This window comes from Mobula birostris, chromosome 26 (genome assembly GCF_030028105.1).
Source record: "Mobula birostris isolate sMobBir1 chromosome 26, sMobBir1.hap1, whole genome shotgun sequence".
NCBI classification, from domain to species: Eukaryota; Metazoa; Chordata; class Chondrichthyes; order Myliobatiformes; family Myliobatidae; genus Mobula; species Mobula birostris.
The window spans coordinates 12,969,099-12,986,566 of NC_092395.1; the positions used below are offsets into that span (position 1 = coordinate 12,969,099).

Sequence of the window (17,468 nt, forward strand, 5' to 3'; positions counted from 1 at the left end):
TGTATATATTTCTTTTGTATCAAAACGTCCAGAAGGAATAAATCTGTTGTTTCTATTTGTAATTTTCAGATAGCTCCTGAAGTACCTTTACTAAATCTTGGCAGATCGGTTGTTGGATGCAGATGGTCCTGCACAATAGACCTCGGATTTACCTTTTCACCACAAGCAGCAGTGGTGGGACCTTCAGGACTGCTGTTCGTTCAAAACTAGAAGCCTGCACTCTGCAACGTGGAAGCAGTTGTGTAACTCCTCACACTGCTGGGAATGACACAAAGAAAGCATTGCCTCAATTTAGCCTCAAGTCTTTCTCCATTCGATCGTCCCTCATCCTTTCATTGTTGTTGTTGGCAAAGACACGGCTTCCTTCTGGACTGGAACTGGCTGGCCAATGGACCGTATCTGTTAATCACACCTTGTGATGGTACTGTTGCAACTGACTGTGGCTGATTTTGTGTTCATAACTTATAGCTAACTCACTGTGTTTTTCTGGGGAAATTTATCAAGAAGTGTTGCAGCAGGTTTACTTATCAATTCTGATCCCTCCCTTATTTAATTGTTGTTTATCCTACCTTACCACCTACTCACTGACCGACACTGCATCATTAATAACACCATATTTGTTACTCTGCGGGTTCTTTTGCTACTGGAAAAGGAGGGGCCGGGTTAGGTGAGGAAGCCCTTCAGTAATGAACTACCCCAGGGGCTACGTGAGTGGCAGCAGAGATGTTGATGTGCGTGAATGCAATGGAACAAAACGGAAAGGATTGACTATGAATGTAAAGAATGAAAAAGAATTGCATAGTTTATTCACGTCAATAATTTTTATTATGAATAAAGTTTACTTTGGCATAATAAAACTCATTTTGTTCTATTGGCTTTAAAAGATGTAACAACAGTAAATACGTTGTCTATGAAAGTAAGAATGACAAAGTGTTGCACGGTTTATTGTAAATACTTTTGTTATGGATTAATTTTATTTTGGTATTAAAAATTCTTTTGTTTCTTTATGTTCCAAAGAGACAAATATATATTTTCTTCACCACGATGCTAGCTGGATTGGATGGCTGTAGTTATGAGGAGAGATTGGATAGGCTCGGTTTATTCTCATTTGAGTATAGAAGGCTGTGGGGAGAACGTCTAGAGACTTATAAAACCATGTGGGGGCACATAGGTTAGATAGTTGTTTTTTTTTCATGGGGAGAACTGGAAAGCTCAGGTTTAAGTGAAAGGGGAGAGATTTAAAGGCAGACTGAGGGATAGAATCAAAATAAGCTGCAAAGAGTTGTAAATTTAGTCAGCTCCATCATGGGCACTAACCTCCACAGAATCCAGGACATCTTCAAGGGCGATGCCTCAAAAAGGCAGCATCCATCACTAAGGACCCCCACCACCCAGGATATGCCCTCTCTCATTACTACTATCAGCAATGAGGTATAGAAGCATGAAGGCACACAATCAACAGTTCAGGAACAGCTTCTTCCTCTCTCCCGTCCAATTTCTGAATGGACATTTGACACAAGAACACTACCCTCACTACTCTTTGTTTATTTTTGCACTACTTATTTAATCTAACTATTTATTTAATTATGCTTACTATTCTCTTTTTTTCTCTTTTATTATGTATTGCATTGCACTGCTGTCACAATGACAACAAATTTCACAAGATATCAAACTCGATTCTGATTTTCACGCAGAGGATGGTGACTATCTGGAACAAGCTTTCAGAGCAGGCGATGGAGGCAGTTACAATTATAATGTTTAAGAGGCATTTGGACAGGAAATTGGATAGGAAGGAAAGGTATAATGTGACATAGTCGTAATGTGAGCAAATGGGATTGGGCTATAAAGGCAGGTGGGTTGAAGGGGGCCATTCAATGATCATGTGATTCTATGATTTTCTTCTCCCTACTTCACAGCATATTTACTTAAGATCCACTGGCCCAAATTTCCTGAAGTAGAAATGCAAAGTTACCATTATTCACCATCATTATTCCTCAGAAATCCTCGAACCTGTGCCCATAGGTGTTGTATAGGAGAATTAGAGCAACTTATGCTTCTTCAGTTCTAACACTGAAGTCAACATGGATTCTAGCATGGAATTCAGGACTGGCGATATTAACCTTCCCCAAGTTTACTCTAACAGTGAGGAAGTTGTTTGACCTTTGGCTTTCTATTCTTCCTATAATCTACTCAGCTGCAACCTGAAATAAAAACAAACTGTCTGCAGGTCAGGCAGCATCTGTGGAAGAAAATGAACAATCGACATTTCAGGTCGAGACAATTCAGATAAAGGGGGCACGCTTCTGGTCCCAACATACAGTACTGTGCAAAAGTCTTTGGCACATATATATAGCTAGAGTGCCTAAAACTTTTGCACAGTACTGTATTTGTCAATGTGGAGCAGAGAGCGGGTTTGTAAGTCTGGTGGGATCAAAGGATGTTGGGAATGGTGAGGGTAGAATGCCGCGGGAGAGGTGTGGAACAGGTGACAGAGTAGGAGTGCCAGAGGATGGGAGGTCGTGCGGGTGCAGATACACCCAGCCCTGAGATAACAGGCAAGGTCACTTAAATTCCAAGCAACTGGTTTATTGACCATTATAGAGTGTCTCTGGTGTTTCCTGCTCCCTCTCCTCTCTATTCTTCTTTTCCCAACCATGATTCCCCTCTTCCTGCCCCATTCCCACTCTCAGTCCACAATAAAGACCCACATCAGAAATAGGTTATCACTCACAGATGTCATGAATTTTTTTCAGTGGCAGCAATACAGTGCAATACATAAAATTACCACAGTACTGAGCAAAGGTCTCAGACACCCTAGTTATATATATGTGCCTAAATTTTTTGCACAGTACTGTAGCATGCCCACAATTTACTAACCCATAGGTATTTTTGTACCTGGGAGGAAACCGTAGCACCCAGAGGTAACTGATACCGTCACAGAAAGAACATACAAACTCCTTACAAACAATGGTGGGGACTGAACCCCGACAGCTGGTGCTGTAAATCTTTATACTACTCTGCCACCCTATGACCTCACTGACCTTATTAGTCAGTTCTTAATTTCTCACAGAATAGACTATATTAACTCCGTTTCCATTAAATCATGTTATTTAGAAAGGTAGCTTTCAAATTACATACAAGATTCAAGATGCATTAATCGTCAAAGAATATATAAATTATACCTAAAATGACTCAATTAAAGAAAAAAAAGAATAACATTAAAAATAGACCAACACTTGATGCACAAGTGAAAGAAAAAAATTAAAAATCATGCAAACAACTGAAGCGTACAAAAGCATTCCGAACCAAAATTGAGTCCTCAGTTCTGAACCCCAGAGCAGCCCTGAGTAGTGTTTCTTTATCATCACTGACACTCTCCTACGTAGCCTCATACATGTACCCTGACTGCGATGTTGGTGAAGGTCAGGTTCAGGGTCGCTCACAGTTTCCTAGCCTTAAGCTGCTGATTTTGACCCCATTTCAGAGTTTTACTGTGCACACTACTGAGGTAAGCAGGTTGTCCATTTTGTAATTTGGAGGAGAAGAGTTTTATCTTTACTCGGTAGAAACAGGGGACAGGATTTACCACTTCCCTGAACTGCAAGCTTTCAGTGACTGCACACACGTAGAATTATCCCTGACATATCTGCCTGCCACGTAGGTCTCAAATGAACATGTTTTTAATTTGATACTGTTCTTCTCTCATTTTTCCAGGTTTCTCAGAATCTGCAAGAACACTCCTTCATCATTGCTGTATCCATTCACTATGTATCAACACTCATTCACAACCAGGAGCGTGCTGCTTGTATTGTGAAATTCCTTCATTGGTGCAGTTGCTTCAGGCTTAGCTGTGAGGCTAAATGCCAGCAGCAGTAAAGACCTGCAATAGATTGTACAATGCAGAGTTACGGGGGGAATTCTGAAAAAGCCTCTCCTGAAAATCTTAAAATAGAAGATTATGTTGTTAAAGGATCTTACAAATGTTCTTGCTTTATTTATTTTATACTAACTCAATGTACTTGTACAACGTTCAAAGTTCTCAGTAAAATTTATCATCAGAGTACATACATGTCGCCACATAAAACCCTGAGATTCTTCTTTCCGCAGACATATTTAACAAACCTATAGAACGGTAACTGTAAACAGGATCTGTAAACTGTAAACAAACTGTGCAAATGCAGATAATAATAAATGGCAATAAATAGCAAGCAGGATTAAAAATTCCTTAAATGAGCGTAATTAATCCATTTGTTCAAGAGCCTGATGTTTGAGGGGTAGTAACTGTTCTTGAACCTGGTGGTGTGAGTCCTGAGGCTCCTGGATCTTCTACCAGATGGCAATAGTGAGTAAAAAGCATAGCCTGGATATAGAACAATCTGTCTGATGGCATGTAAACAAAAGGTTTTCACTGTATCTTGCTACATGTGATAATAAAAAATAATAACCAATTAAACGTAGCATTGGTATAATGAACAGTACTGTGTAAATGCAACAGAAATGATAAAAAAGTAGCTTTGTCACTACTTAGAAGTTACTTCCAATTGAGAAACTGCCGTATTATCTCTTGGTTTGACATTTATAACAGAGTTCAACTAATGCTCACTAACACCCATGCCCTTGATCAGAAGACCTTGCAAAAATAGTGGATACGGTCTAAACTGTCATGGGTAAAGCCCACCACATCATTGAGCATACCTACATGAAACACTGTCGCAGGAAAGCAACATCCACATTCAGGGACCCCCACCACCTGGGTTATGCTCACTTCTACCATCAGAAAGAAGATACAGGAGCCTCAGGATTCACAGGTATTAATCCTCAACCATCAGGCTGTTGAACCAAAGGAGAGAACTCCGCTTGCCACATCAAGGAAATGTTCCCACAACCCATGGACTAGTTTTCAATGACTCTTCAACTCATGTTTGCGATACTTATTGCTTATTTATTTACTATATTTATTATTCTTTCTTTTTTTTATTTGCTTGGTTTGTAGTTTTTTGCACACTAGTGGAATGCCAAGTTGGTGTGGTCTTACATTGATTGTCTTATGGTTATTATTCTATAGATTTATTGAGTATGGCTGCAAGAAAATAATTTCAATGTTGTATATATGGTGACTTATAGGTATTTTGATAATAAATTTACTTTGAACTTTGAACTTTTGAACTAAGTAAAGGATCACGCACAAAATGCTGGAGGAACTCTGCAGGTCAGGCAGTATCTATGGAAATGAATAACGTGTCAATGTTTCTGGCTGAGACCCTTCTTCAGGACTCACTAAGGCAATTATGTTGTGTCATAACCTGATCATCATTGCACAAGTGTAAAACGTTTCCAGTTTCCCATTCTACAGAGTCGTGAAGTGCAGGTGCAATGCATGTGGCACCATGCTATCCAACCTGCTGGATGCATGGGTCATGAGTGGTCTAACTCATGTGTCCAAGCAACATTCATCGTCAAAACTCAGCATCATTTGGGCCATCCCATCTTCTTGCTGTTCCCATTGGGTAGGAGGTACAGAAGCCTGAAATCCCACACCAACAGGTTCAAGAACAACCATTTTGTTCTTGAACCAAACAGCACAACCCTAATCACCACAGTATAGCAACACATGAATATTTGTTCACTTTGCACTTAAATGGGTAACTTCTTTTATTCTAATTGTGTTCTTTTTGTAAAAATTGTGTATGATTTATGTTTGATTTATGCTTTTCTTGTGAATGCAGCTTACCTGATGCTATGTTCCTGCAATGCTGCTGCAGTTAAGATTCTCACGGCTCCTGTGCATATATGTCTAAGAGGACCACGACCTTGTTGTTTGGAGGCTTGCGTGCCTCAATGACCTGAAGAGCTATGTTGGCTGGAGTCAGGGTTTTATGCTTTGGCTCTTGGTGGGGTCACCCATGCCAAACAGGTCAAAGGGCAGAGGCCAGTCTAAGAGTGGTCCACTGGTCTTCCAGGTTTGAAGGTTCAACTCAGAGCTAACAACCCTAACTGGTGAAACAAAATTGTTATACAGACAGCACTGAAGAATATCTACATCTGAGTGTGACGGTATTCCTGAGTCTCCACCCAAGATTTGCATGGCGGAACAGTAGTGAAAACCGAGAGGAAGCTACCGAGATGACGAGGGAAGCCCTGAACACCACCAGAAATGGAGTACGTTAATTGTTACCCTAAACACCAGGCAGTAAGTAAATGCATACTTACTTGTGCGAATGACAATATATCGACTTCATTTGGAAGAATGGCACTGATTGTGTGGGTAAAACCACACATACCATGGAACACAATTTTATTTGTTATAGTTCAGTCAAGCATTGTTAAATACTTACTTTTCTAATCAAATCAAAGAATAACCTTGCATTCCAATCTAATCTGTAATCTAGACTAACTCCTCTCCTAATCTCAGCAGGTCACTGTGAAAGAATAAACAGTTGAGTCATTAAGTGATTCTCGGTTTCTTTGCCATTGCCTTTTTTGGTTAATGCTTTTTGTTAGCTATTCAGCTCACAAACAAAAGGCTAAAAATACGTCTCCATGTACGTTTTTTTTTCTGTTGTAAAAGTGCCAGCAGTCTGCTACAGAGCATATGTCAGTTTCCTGAAGTTCACCATTTTTCCTATTCCCATTACATTTACAAGACACTACAAAACACAGAGTTCTTGCTGACACGGATTTCATGAATTTCTGGGCAAACGATCAAACTACTGAAATGGGTGGGAATGTTTGCATTTTGAAGCAAAATATTTGAAGAATAATTGTGTTTATGAAATATTCATAATTCTTCCAGGATGTTCTCCCACAGACAAGCTCCAGTTCAATTGTTGCTGGATTCTCAATCGCTACTTAGACGATGTTGTCGTTTAAAGTTAAATTGGATAGATATATGGACAGGAAGGGAATGGAGGGTTATGGACAGAGTGTAGGTCGGTGGGACTAGGTGAGAGGAGGAGTTCAGCACGGACTAGAAGGGCCGAGATGGCCTGTTTCCATGCTGTATTTGTTATATGGTTACTTACATATTTTTGTAACGTATAGAAATTTTTATGTCTTGTAATGTACGGATGCTGCAAAACAGCTAATTTCACATCAATTAAGTCAGTGGTAATGAACCTGATTCTAATTCAGGCTCTGATTTCTGACTACATGATACAAACACACATGTAGGATACAGGAAACAATCACCTTGTGAAAGAATTAACATCAAGCACACCTCTTCTTTAGGATCCAACTCCTCTCAGTTTATATGCTTGGGGCCAACGAATAAGAGTTTAACAAATTTATCCAAAGCCAAGAAAGCCTTGATGTTCATGAAGGTGCACTTATGAACCATCTATCAACCCAACAACGGTTCTTACAAACCTTTCAAACCCATCACCTTGGCCCTTAGATACATAGATAGATAGGTAGATATACTTTATTAATCCCGAGGGAAATTTGGTTTCGTTACAGCCGCACCAATCAAGAATAGAGCAATATAGCAAATAAATAGCATAAATATAGCAATACTAAAAACCCCAACAACCAAACAACAAAATGCAAAACTATACCAGATGGAAAGTAAGTCCAGGACCAGTCTATTGGCTCAGGGTGTCTGACCCTCCACGGGAGGAGCTGCACGTTCGATGGCCACAGGCAGGAACGACCTCCCGTGCCGCCAAGTGTTGTATCACAGTGGAATGTGGCTGAAGTCCAACGGTAAAAAGTTCAATATCCAGTCTGCAAGCACGTTCCTCAATCGTAATGTATCCCGGACTGCACCATCCGTTGTTAGCCAGATCAGTAAGCACCCCACTCATTCACACTGCTTACCGCTCTCGGTGCACTTCCAGTCAGTGCAGTAAATATTAGGATCAAGGATTAACTTTGTTCCACCATATACATTCGCGTGTATTAGGAATGTGCTGTGGTGTGCTGGCATGACATACAACAAAAAACAACAACATTGAACAAGTATAAACAATTATATAAAAATAAAGTTAGAAGCATGGATTTGGAATAAAATATGCATAAATACATAAATACAGGAATGTATTTATGAAGAAAACAGCATTATAAAAGCTAGTTTTCAGTGTTTACGATCCAGTGTAGTGATTGAGGTAATGAATAGAGCGAGTAGGGAAGGAGCTAACTACATGGAAACACCACATGACTTTAACCTTGGAAATACATTATCATTCCTGCACACCTTTGGGTCTAAATCCCAGTGACAGGAAAACCTTCAACAAATAAGGGTCGTTAGCAGTTCAAGAGGGCTCCTGTTTACTGCTTCCCAAGGACAGTCAGACTGAAAAGATATCTTTCCTAGCAAAACCCATGTCCTCTGATTGAATAAAAGGAGTGTTCCTGAGCAAAAGCATATGGAGAGTTGATGGTGTGTATGAATTTACGTATTTGAATGAAATTTGGTTGGAGATACATCTCTCCCAAAGGAGGTGCAAGACACCCCTTCTCTCCGCTAGCCTGTAGGTCACCTTTGGGTAAGGTGTAGCGCTTGCTTAGCCCCACCCACCCTCCCAATCAGTGTCACGTGAAGCCACAGGAGCAGGTGGTGGATGGTCATACAAGCAGCCGGTGCATATCACAAGTCCTGGTTATGTGTCCACCGACACCAGGGAGATAATCTCTGAAGAGTATCAATAATGGCTGGGGTCACCTGTCTTGCAAAGGCAGTGCCCAGAAGAAGGCAAACTACTTCTGTAGAAAAGTTTGCCAAGAACGATCATGGTCATGGAGACTGTGATTGCCCACGTCATACGACACAGAAAAGAATGACGATGATGGATGAAAATGTTAATTTTGAAGCTTTGGATGACAAAATGTGTTTCATAGTCATACCAGAGATTATATCTGGGTGTGACACACCAAGTAAAACTTGCAAATATTTTGACTTTTCAATGATTAAATTGTGAGAAGTCATTTAGCAGAATGAAGTCAGTTCAAGGCATACAAACTGTGGACCAACTTCTTCACTCAGAGGATGATAAGAGTGTGGAATGAGCAGCCAGCACAAGTGGAGCATGCGAGCTGGATTTCAACATTTAAGAGAAGTTTGGATAGGTACATGGATCGTAGGGGTATGGAGGGCTATGGTAAAGGTTGGTGGGAGTAGTCAGATTAAATGGTTTGAGCATGGACAAGATGGGCCGAAAGGCCTGTTTCTGTGCTGAACCTTTCTATGACTATGAATTTAAGTACTGGTAAATGTGAGTCATATGAATGGTTAATTAATGATAATGTGGGCGTTGTGGACCAAAGAGAGTACTTTTGTGCTGTATGACTTACCCCATGAAAGTGTATGAACAGGAGAGGTGACAAAATGGAAAAAGATGGTATCAAAAATTGGCAGTGTTTGTGATCAGAAGGGAATGGATCAAATGATCAAGGAATTGTGAGCAATTGGACTCATTCTGAGATGATAGAAGGTCAGAGTCGACCACATTGACAGACACACAAGTACGTGTACACGCAAATGCAACAAAAAGCATACCTGCTGTGGTGTCATAGGCACATAGCAGATAACCAGCTTTGGTGAGAAAAGGCACAAGTTAAATATACATTAAGAACTATGTTTACAAGAATAATACAATTATAATTTAAAAATGAAGTTCATTCAGTGCCAAGTGCCCAAAGTAGTCACAGTGCTGCTAAAATGTAATGATTTGGGTATGTCAGCTGATTCAAGACTGAATAGTTAAGGGAAGTAGCTGTGGGATCTATGATGAAACTGCTGAATATAGTCGTGCATAGGGCATGGACTCAAGGAGTCCAACAGAGATGTGCTGGTTTTGATGCGTACTAGATAACTGCAGGTTCCTCAGGGCTGTTGCAGCTGGGGGTGGGAGGTCGTGGTGATAAGCTCCTATTATCTATTAAGTGCTCCCAATGACGTGTATCTCATATAGCCTCTAACAACCAACTCTAGCTCCCAGCTTTCACATGTGGCTTAGCTACTGAGCCTGGCAGAACCGTTTCTATTGGCAGGTGAAGGGTCAAAGGTGAGTTACTGGCGTCTTCAAACCAGTCACCTTGGGCAAATGGGTGCATCAGCCATGGTTGGCAGCTCATCTAGGAGAAGGAAAACTCTGATCTCAAACCTCCGTTTCCTTGCGGCTACACCCACTCATGGGAGAAAGCTTCGGGAAAAAGCCCCTGAGGAAAATTCCAGAGCTGCAGTCCCCAAGAGAGTCCTACGTTGAGTTTAAAGTTGACTGGCAACTGTATCGGTCTCTGCCCTTCCTTTGGATTTGTCAGCTATGTAGAGAGGGGGAGTCTCTTGCATGAGCAACTGCTTACTCTCTATATCACATGGCCCTGGCTTGCATATATCACATAGATATATTTAAGCTTTAAGTTCCTCGGGGTCAATATCACAAATGACCTGACTTGGTCCAACCAAGCAGAGTCCACTGCCAAGAAGGCCCACCAGCGCCTTTACTTCCTGAGAAAGCTAAAGAAATTTGGCCTGTCCCTTAAAACTCTCACTAATTTTTATAGATGCACCGTAGAAAGCATTCTTCTAGGGTGCATCACAACCTGACATGGAATTTGTCCTGTCCAAGACCGGAAGAAGTTGCAGAAGATCGTGAACACAGCCCAGCACATCACACAAAGCAATCTTCCGTCCTTGGACTCACTTTACACCGCACGCTGTCGGAGCAGTGCTGCCAGAGTAATCAAGGACACGACCCACCCAGCCAACACACTTTTCATCCTTCTTCCCTCCGGGAGAAGGCTCAGGAGCTTGAAGACTCGTACGGCCAGATTTGGGAACAGCTTCTTTCCAATTGTGATAAGACTGCTGAACGGATCCTGACCTCGTTCTGGGCCATACCCTCCAAATATCCGGACCTGCCTCTCAGTTTTTTTGCACTACCTTACTTTCCCTTTTCTATTTTCTATTTATGACTTATAATTTAAATTTTTAATATTTACTATCGATTTGTACTCCAGGGAACGTGAAGCGCAGAATCAAATATCACTGTGATGATTGTACGCTCTAGTATCAATTGTTTGGCGACAATAAAGTAAAGGTAGACAGCTGGACTGCAACATCCATTGTCAACCTTGACCATTGGAGGGCCTCCTCTCCAATGTGCTATTTTTATACCTAACCTTGATGGAGAGCCTCAAAATGTTACAATTTGGTTGGTTAATAACAATGTAAAGAAACAAGGGGAAAAAATCCATCTTCGCTGCGAAGATTTGTGATGGAGTCTTCATGGGAATACCTCTAAATCAGTGAGCTTTGAGTCAATAAATTCTTCCATCCTGCCGGCAAAGATTTATGCAATTTGAAGCACTATGTGGTATATGCCGTTAAGCACTCTGCTACATTATGTGAATTTAAAATGGAGCAGTTGACAGGAATATTATTTATCAAGGTCCCCTGCTCCCTAGTGTAGCCATTTGAACAGAGTTTAAGATAATCATGCAGTACAGAGATTGAAGGTCTGAATTTATTATGTAAAGACAAGTATGAACTGAAGCATTCAGTTAAAGCCTGTCTGAGTGTAGATTGACAGAAAACGTATTATAAGTGGTATGACCAGGATTCTATAAATCAGTGCTGACAAAATGTTTGAGAAGTTACTTCTCGCTTTGCAAGTAGGGACACATTTAAACTGCTGCGTTAATTTTCTTTACAGCAATGCTAACGGGCAAGGAATTATCCTTCACACAGTGGCAGTCATGCTTAATGGAAAGTCAGAACATTATGATCTCAAAATATACTTCATTAGCCTCAGCCGTTTCCTGGCATGAGGGGAGGTCCTGTCTTAAGCAGCTGAAGAAATTAGATTTACCTTATGTGGTTCAATGGTTCCATTTAATGTCAGAAAGCGTATACAGTATACAACCTGAAATTCTTACTCTTCATAGACATCCATGAAACAGAAGAAAACCCCAACAAATGAATGACAGAAAAAACGCTAGGACCCCAATGCCCCCTCTACCTCCTATGCACAAGCAGCAACAAAACATCAACCCTCTCCCTCTTCCTCCCACTCCCCCTCCCGTGCACAAGAAGCAGCAAAGCATCAACTTTACCTCCCTCCCCCTCACTTGTTCCAGCAGGAAGTATCAGCTCCTCCGCCATTCACTGAGCAACAAATAGCAAAGCTCCCCAAAATGACCATGAACTAGGTCAATCAAAAACTACAGTCCATAAGCCAGCGCTTTGACATGCCGCGGGCTCTCTCTCAGAAACGAGGGAGACCGATTACTCACTGTTTCGACGCTACAGCCTGTAGCATTGCTGCATTCTGAAATTTAACTTCAAAATTAGAAGAATGAAGGGTAATCTTGTCATACAGTATACACAATCCATAGGGGTGTGACAGGGTAGATGTTGAGATATTTCCATTATTCATCAAACCCTGAATGAGGGGACATAGTTATAAGATTGGGTGGGCAGTGCATCTATCATTTAAAACTGAGATGAGTAGGGAGCTCTTGCAGAGAATGAGAGATTCTCTGGAATTATCTGGCCCAGAAGATTGTGCAAAATAGATTACCGGAGCTTGTTAAGGATTAAGTTGATACATTTTTGATGGATTAGGGAATTAAGGAGCATGAGTCAGATCATCCATAATCATATTAAGGGGAAAAATGACCAACCCCTGTTCCTATCTCCATATGTTCATATGTTTATGGTGGGAAGCATCAGGGGTAATAAGAGGATTTTTTGCCTCTCTGATAATGGTTTTATCACCAGAAAAATATCAGTTTGCTTTCTCTGTGGTCTTGAAACCATATTGGACAGATTTGTATACTAAAATATAACTTCTAGAGAGAAGAAATCCCTATGATCAGAGATTAAGGGAGCTAGGGCTTTACTCTTTGGAGAGAAGGAGGATGAGAGGAGACATGATAGAGGTGTACAAGATAATAAGAGGAATAGATAGATTGGATAGCCAGCGCCTCTTCCCCAGGACACCACTGCTCAATACAAGAGGACATGGCTTTAAGGTAAGGGGTGGGAAGTTCAAGGGGGATATTAGAGGAAGGTTTTTTACTCAGAGAGTGGTTAGAGAGTGGTTGGTGCGTGGAATGCACTGCCTGAGTCAGTGGTGGAGGCAGATACACTAGTGAAGTTTAAGAGACTACTAGACAGGTATATGGAGGAATCTCAGGTGGGGGCTTATATGGGAGGCAGGGTTTGAGGGTCAGCACAACATTGTGGGCTGAAGGGCCTGTACTGTGCTGTACTATTCTATGTTCTATGTTCTATTTTTTGACAGAAGTATTAACCTTTCCAAAATTATCCACCTTTATTTAAACATGTTTGCAGTGAACTTATCTACATTATTAAGTGACACATTATACAGTTGAAAGATTAATTTAGAATAACAGATAAGAGAATAACACTTATTTTTATTTAGTGGATTGCCAATTTGAAATGTTTAATAGTAGTTTTTTATCTTAAGCTGTGAATTTTTATGAAATTTAGAAGAATGAGTGGTGATCTCATTGACATACAGTATATGCAATCCATAGTGTATGACAGAGAAGATGTTGAGATATTTCTATGATCCTCAAACCCTGAATGAGAGGATATAGACTGAGATGGGGGGCTTTCACAAAACTGAATTGGTTACTGCTTATTTTGGTGCATTGGTGCATGGGCATCCATCAGTAAGGACTCCTATCACCCAGGTCGTGCATTGTTCTCATTGCTACCATCAAGAAGGAGATACAGGAAGCTGAAGGCACCCACTCAATGATTCAGGAACAGCTTCTTCCCCTCTGCCATTCAATTTCCGAATGGACACTGAACCCATGAACACTACTTCACTAATTCTTTTACTTTTTGTTTCTATTTCTCACCAATATATAGAAGGCAGCATCCGGAGCACCAGACGCAGTATATCACACCAGCCGAGTCACAGGTGAAGTGTCGCCTCACCTGGAAGGACTGTCTGGGGCCCTGAATGGTGGTAAGGGAGGAAGTGTAAGGGCATGTGTAGCACTTGTTCCGCTTACAAGGATAAGTGCCAGGAGGGAGATCAGTGGGGAGGGTTGGTGGGGGGAATGAATGGACAAGGGAGTATCTTAATTCAACTGTCTGTGCATCATTGTTCCACACAGAAAGCAAAAAAATGCAAGTTGTAATTCCTTAAATAGTATAGGTCATGTTTGGAATGGTGACATTCTCAGCTAAAGATCTCCTTATTTTATATAACTATATACGTAGTTGGAACAGAGGGTTCTTATTTCAGTAGGCACCTCTCTGGTCTGTAATCTTGTACTGAAGCATTAGTCTGCACTTGGATATTTTGACATTACTCTTGGATCCTCAACATGTTGATGTGGACTTGAGAACGTTGCCTTTTAATGCACATAAAAATTTTCCTTGCATATTGCATTCAAATCAGAGGAGCAAGTAAGTTAGAAACTTTCATTTAAGTTCAGAGTTTGAACTTCAAACTAGATTCCTTATCAAAGTCTGTATGTGTCACCATATGCTAAGATTAATTTTTTTTGCAGGCATTTAAAATATAACAACGAAATACAACAAAATCAATGAATAACTACACACAAACACGAGTGACTTAAGAAGGGTCTCAGCCAGAAATGTTGACTGTTTACTCTTTTCCATAGATGCTGCCTGATCTGCTGAGTGTTCTGAACATGTTGCTTTGGATTTCCAGTATCTGCAGACACTTTTGTGTTAGTGTTTAGCAATGTTGGATCCTGATTACAGTCTTAGTTTGACCCAAAGGATTGATCACTTTGTTCTGATAATATTAACAATAGTTCACAGGGCAGGAGATCCATTTACATCTGTGATGGATATTTACCGTCCTGGCCAGCAGACCTTTCCTTTTTTAACCACGACTAGCTTTCTAATAGAGCAGCTGACACTTCTAGAGATCAAAAAGTTGAGTAAGTTATATTTCCAACCAATTTTCATTGTTCAGCTTCTTGTCATAATTGGGAGCCAGACTTCAGTTCTTAATGTAAACTAAAAGCAATTATCAGTGTGAAATTAAAAGGACAGCTTTGCAAACAAACAGCACTGTGTATAGAGAACAGGATGCTGACCCACAACATGGGTCTGGCTGCACAAGAGACAATGAAGTCATGTTTAAGACAATGGAGTCATGTTAATTGGCTTGTTTCAAACCAGACAAAACTGGTTAAGTTATTTAGTTCAAGGAATGCTGCAGAGCAGATTCGTATTATCACTTAGCACATCAAATAGTTGATCTGTTAATAGTTGGAAGGATTGTTTACTCTGAGAGTCAACATGCACAGTGTTAATGGTAGGTATCTGGAAATTCTACCCCAGAATCTTTTAGACCATCTGTGTGAAAAGGTATCACACATAGAGATGTCTTTTTATAGGAATTGTGCCCATGTTTTGGAAAACCTTTGTGTTTTAGAAATAGTTTGTAATTTGGAAACATTTTATAAAATAGATCCCTCTGTGAGTTTTACATGTGTTTAAAAAATTTACCTAAGTTTAAATGTGTATCACTAAAAATAAAAGAACGGTGTCTAAACTACTTTGTTAGCTGGAAGTAACTCCTCCTTGGTAGGGAGTGATACCACCACTCAAATAGGGAGTATTGGCAGCTAGACTTGCTACGGAGGATAAGCAGAGTAGGGATCAAGCCTTTGAAGGTTGGGTAACTGCAGTATAACTTCCCTTCAGTGAGGGTACCCATAGCTATCTGTATCGGAGTAGGCTTAAGACCTTCGTTTGAGTTTAGAACTTCGAGGTCAGCAGGCTCAGCGGCAGGGCAGAATAAACTGTGAGTAATTTGTACAATATTTTAACTTTGTGAAACTACAAGTCACGAATTTGAAACTACAGACAAAAATAGCTTAACTGATATCAGAAACGAAGCTGAGTGTACTGTTTGCACTTACAGGAAGGGTTTTAGGAGAATTGAATCTCAAGTGAGCCGGTCACTTAACCGAGATTGAGTTAACAGTCAGAGAATTGCATCAGTAAATAGTTTTATTATTATCACATGTAACGCAGCATAGTGAAAAACTTTGCTTTGTATATCATCCATACTAATCATTTAATCACATCAGTGCATTGAGGTACTACAAGGGAAAGCACAAACGAAATGCAGAATAACGTGTTACAGTTACAGAGAAAGTGAAGTGTAGGCAGACAATAAGGTTTTAATGACATAACTGTCTGCTCTCTCTGTGAAGTGGTTTTACAGTACTGTGCAAAGTCTTAACAACATTTACTGTAGTTAGGATGCTTAAGACTTTTGCATAGTACTGTATTTGTCAATATGGGGCAGAAAGCAAGCTTGTAAATCTGGTGGGAGCAAAGGATATTGGGAATGTCGAGGGTGCAGAAGGGGTGCGGGACAGGTGGCAGAGAAGGAGTGCCAGGGGTGGAGGGGATAAGTGGCACGGGTGCAGACTCATCCAGCTCCGAGCCACGAGGCACGATCATTTGATTCTAAACAATTGGTTTATTGATCATTACAGAATGTCTCTCTGTTGTGTTCTGCTCTCTCCCCTCTCCCTTCCCCTTTTACTAAACATGATTCATCTCTCCCAGTCCCTTTCCCACTCCCATTTCACAATAGAGACCCATAACAGAATCAGGTTTATCATCACTTACATATGTCATGAAATTTGTTTTTTTGTGGCAGCAGTACAGAGTAATACATAAAATTACTACAGTACTGTGCAAAAATCTTAGGCACCCTAACTATATACATGTTCCTCTGACTTTTGCACAGTACTGTATATGAATAATTGCCTCAATATATGGTGATATTTGGTAAAACATCTTTACAAACAAAAGGAATAGCTGGGAAATTCATATGAGTACACATGTAACAGAGGTGGCCATTTATTTCATCGTATCATATGCTTTTTCACTCCATATCTCTCACCAACTTTTCCTAAAGCAGAGGAAGGTGGTATCAAATGACTTTTGACTTTTTCCAAAGTGCTCAAACTACACTGTTGCAAATTATTGTGTATCCCAGCCTCAAACAATCCACAAGGAGCAAGTGCCCGATGCCTCTTAATAAGCAGTCTTTAAAGAGATCTCAAAGTCTATTATATTCTGATGCAAAAACATAATCAACTATAATTACTGTATTAATATAACTGCAGATATTAAAGCCATTTTATTGTGCAACTGGTACCCTGTGCTGAATTACATTGCAGCAACTGTTTAAATGAAATTACAATGGTGCCTGAAGCCAACAGTGTCCAATGCAATTCATGGCTACATCAGTACTTATTTTTCTCTGTAACTTAAATCTTTCTCAGGCATTGCTTTCAAATAAGTTCCAAGAAATGCTCGCTCACATTTCAGAAAAGGTTAACAATATGAAGCAAATAACAGTCAATTCCATTAAAGTTTTTTTTTAATTTAATTGGGATTCAAATATTTATTTTTACAGATTCTCATCACTTTCTATTATTGTACTGTTCTTACTTCATCTGTGTGTTTCATTAAAAGACAAATTAAAAGC

The 17,468-nt window shown here is 40.2% G+C and overlaps 1 long non-coding RNA gene across 1 annotated transcript in view; it reads left to right on the top strand.

Moving 5' to 3' along the window:
• The first annotated feature begins 15,686 nt into the window (after positions 1–15,686).
• LOC140188024 (uncharacterized) overlaps positions 15,687–17,468 on the top strand; it is a 43,750-nt gene continuing 41,968 nt past the window's right edge. Inside the window, exon 1 of the long non-coding RNA XR_011883207.1 lies at positions 15,687–15,761. This is a non-coding gene — a long non-coding RNA (uncharacterized lncRNA). The remainder of the gene's footprint in view (positions 15,762–17,468) is intronic.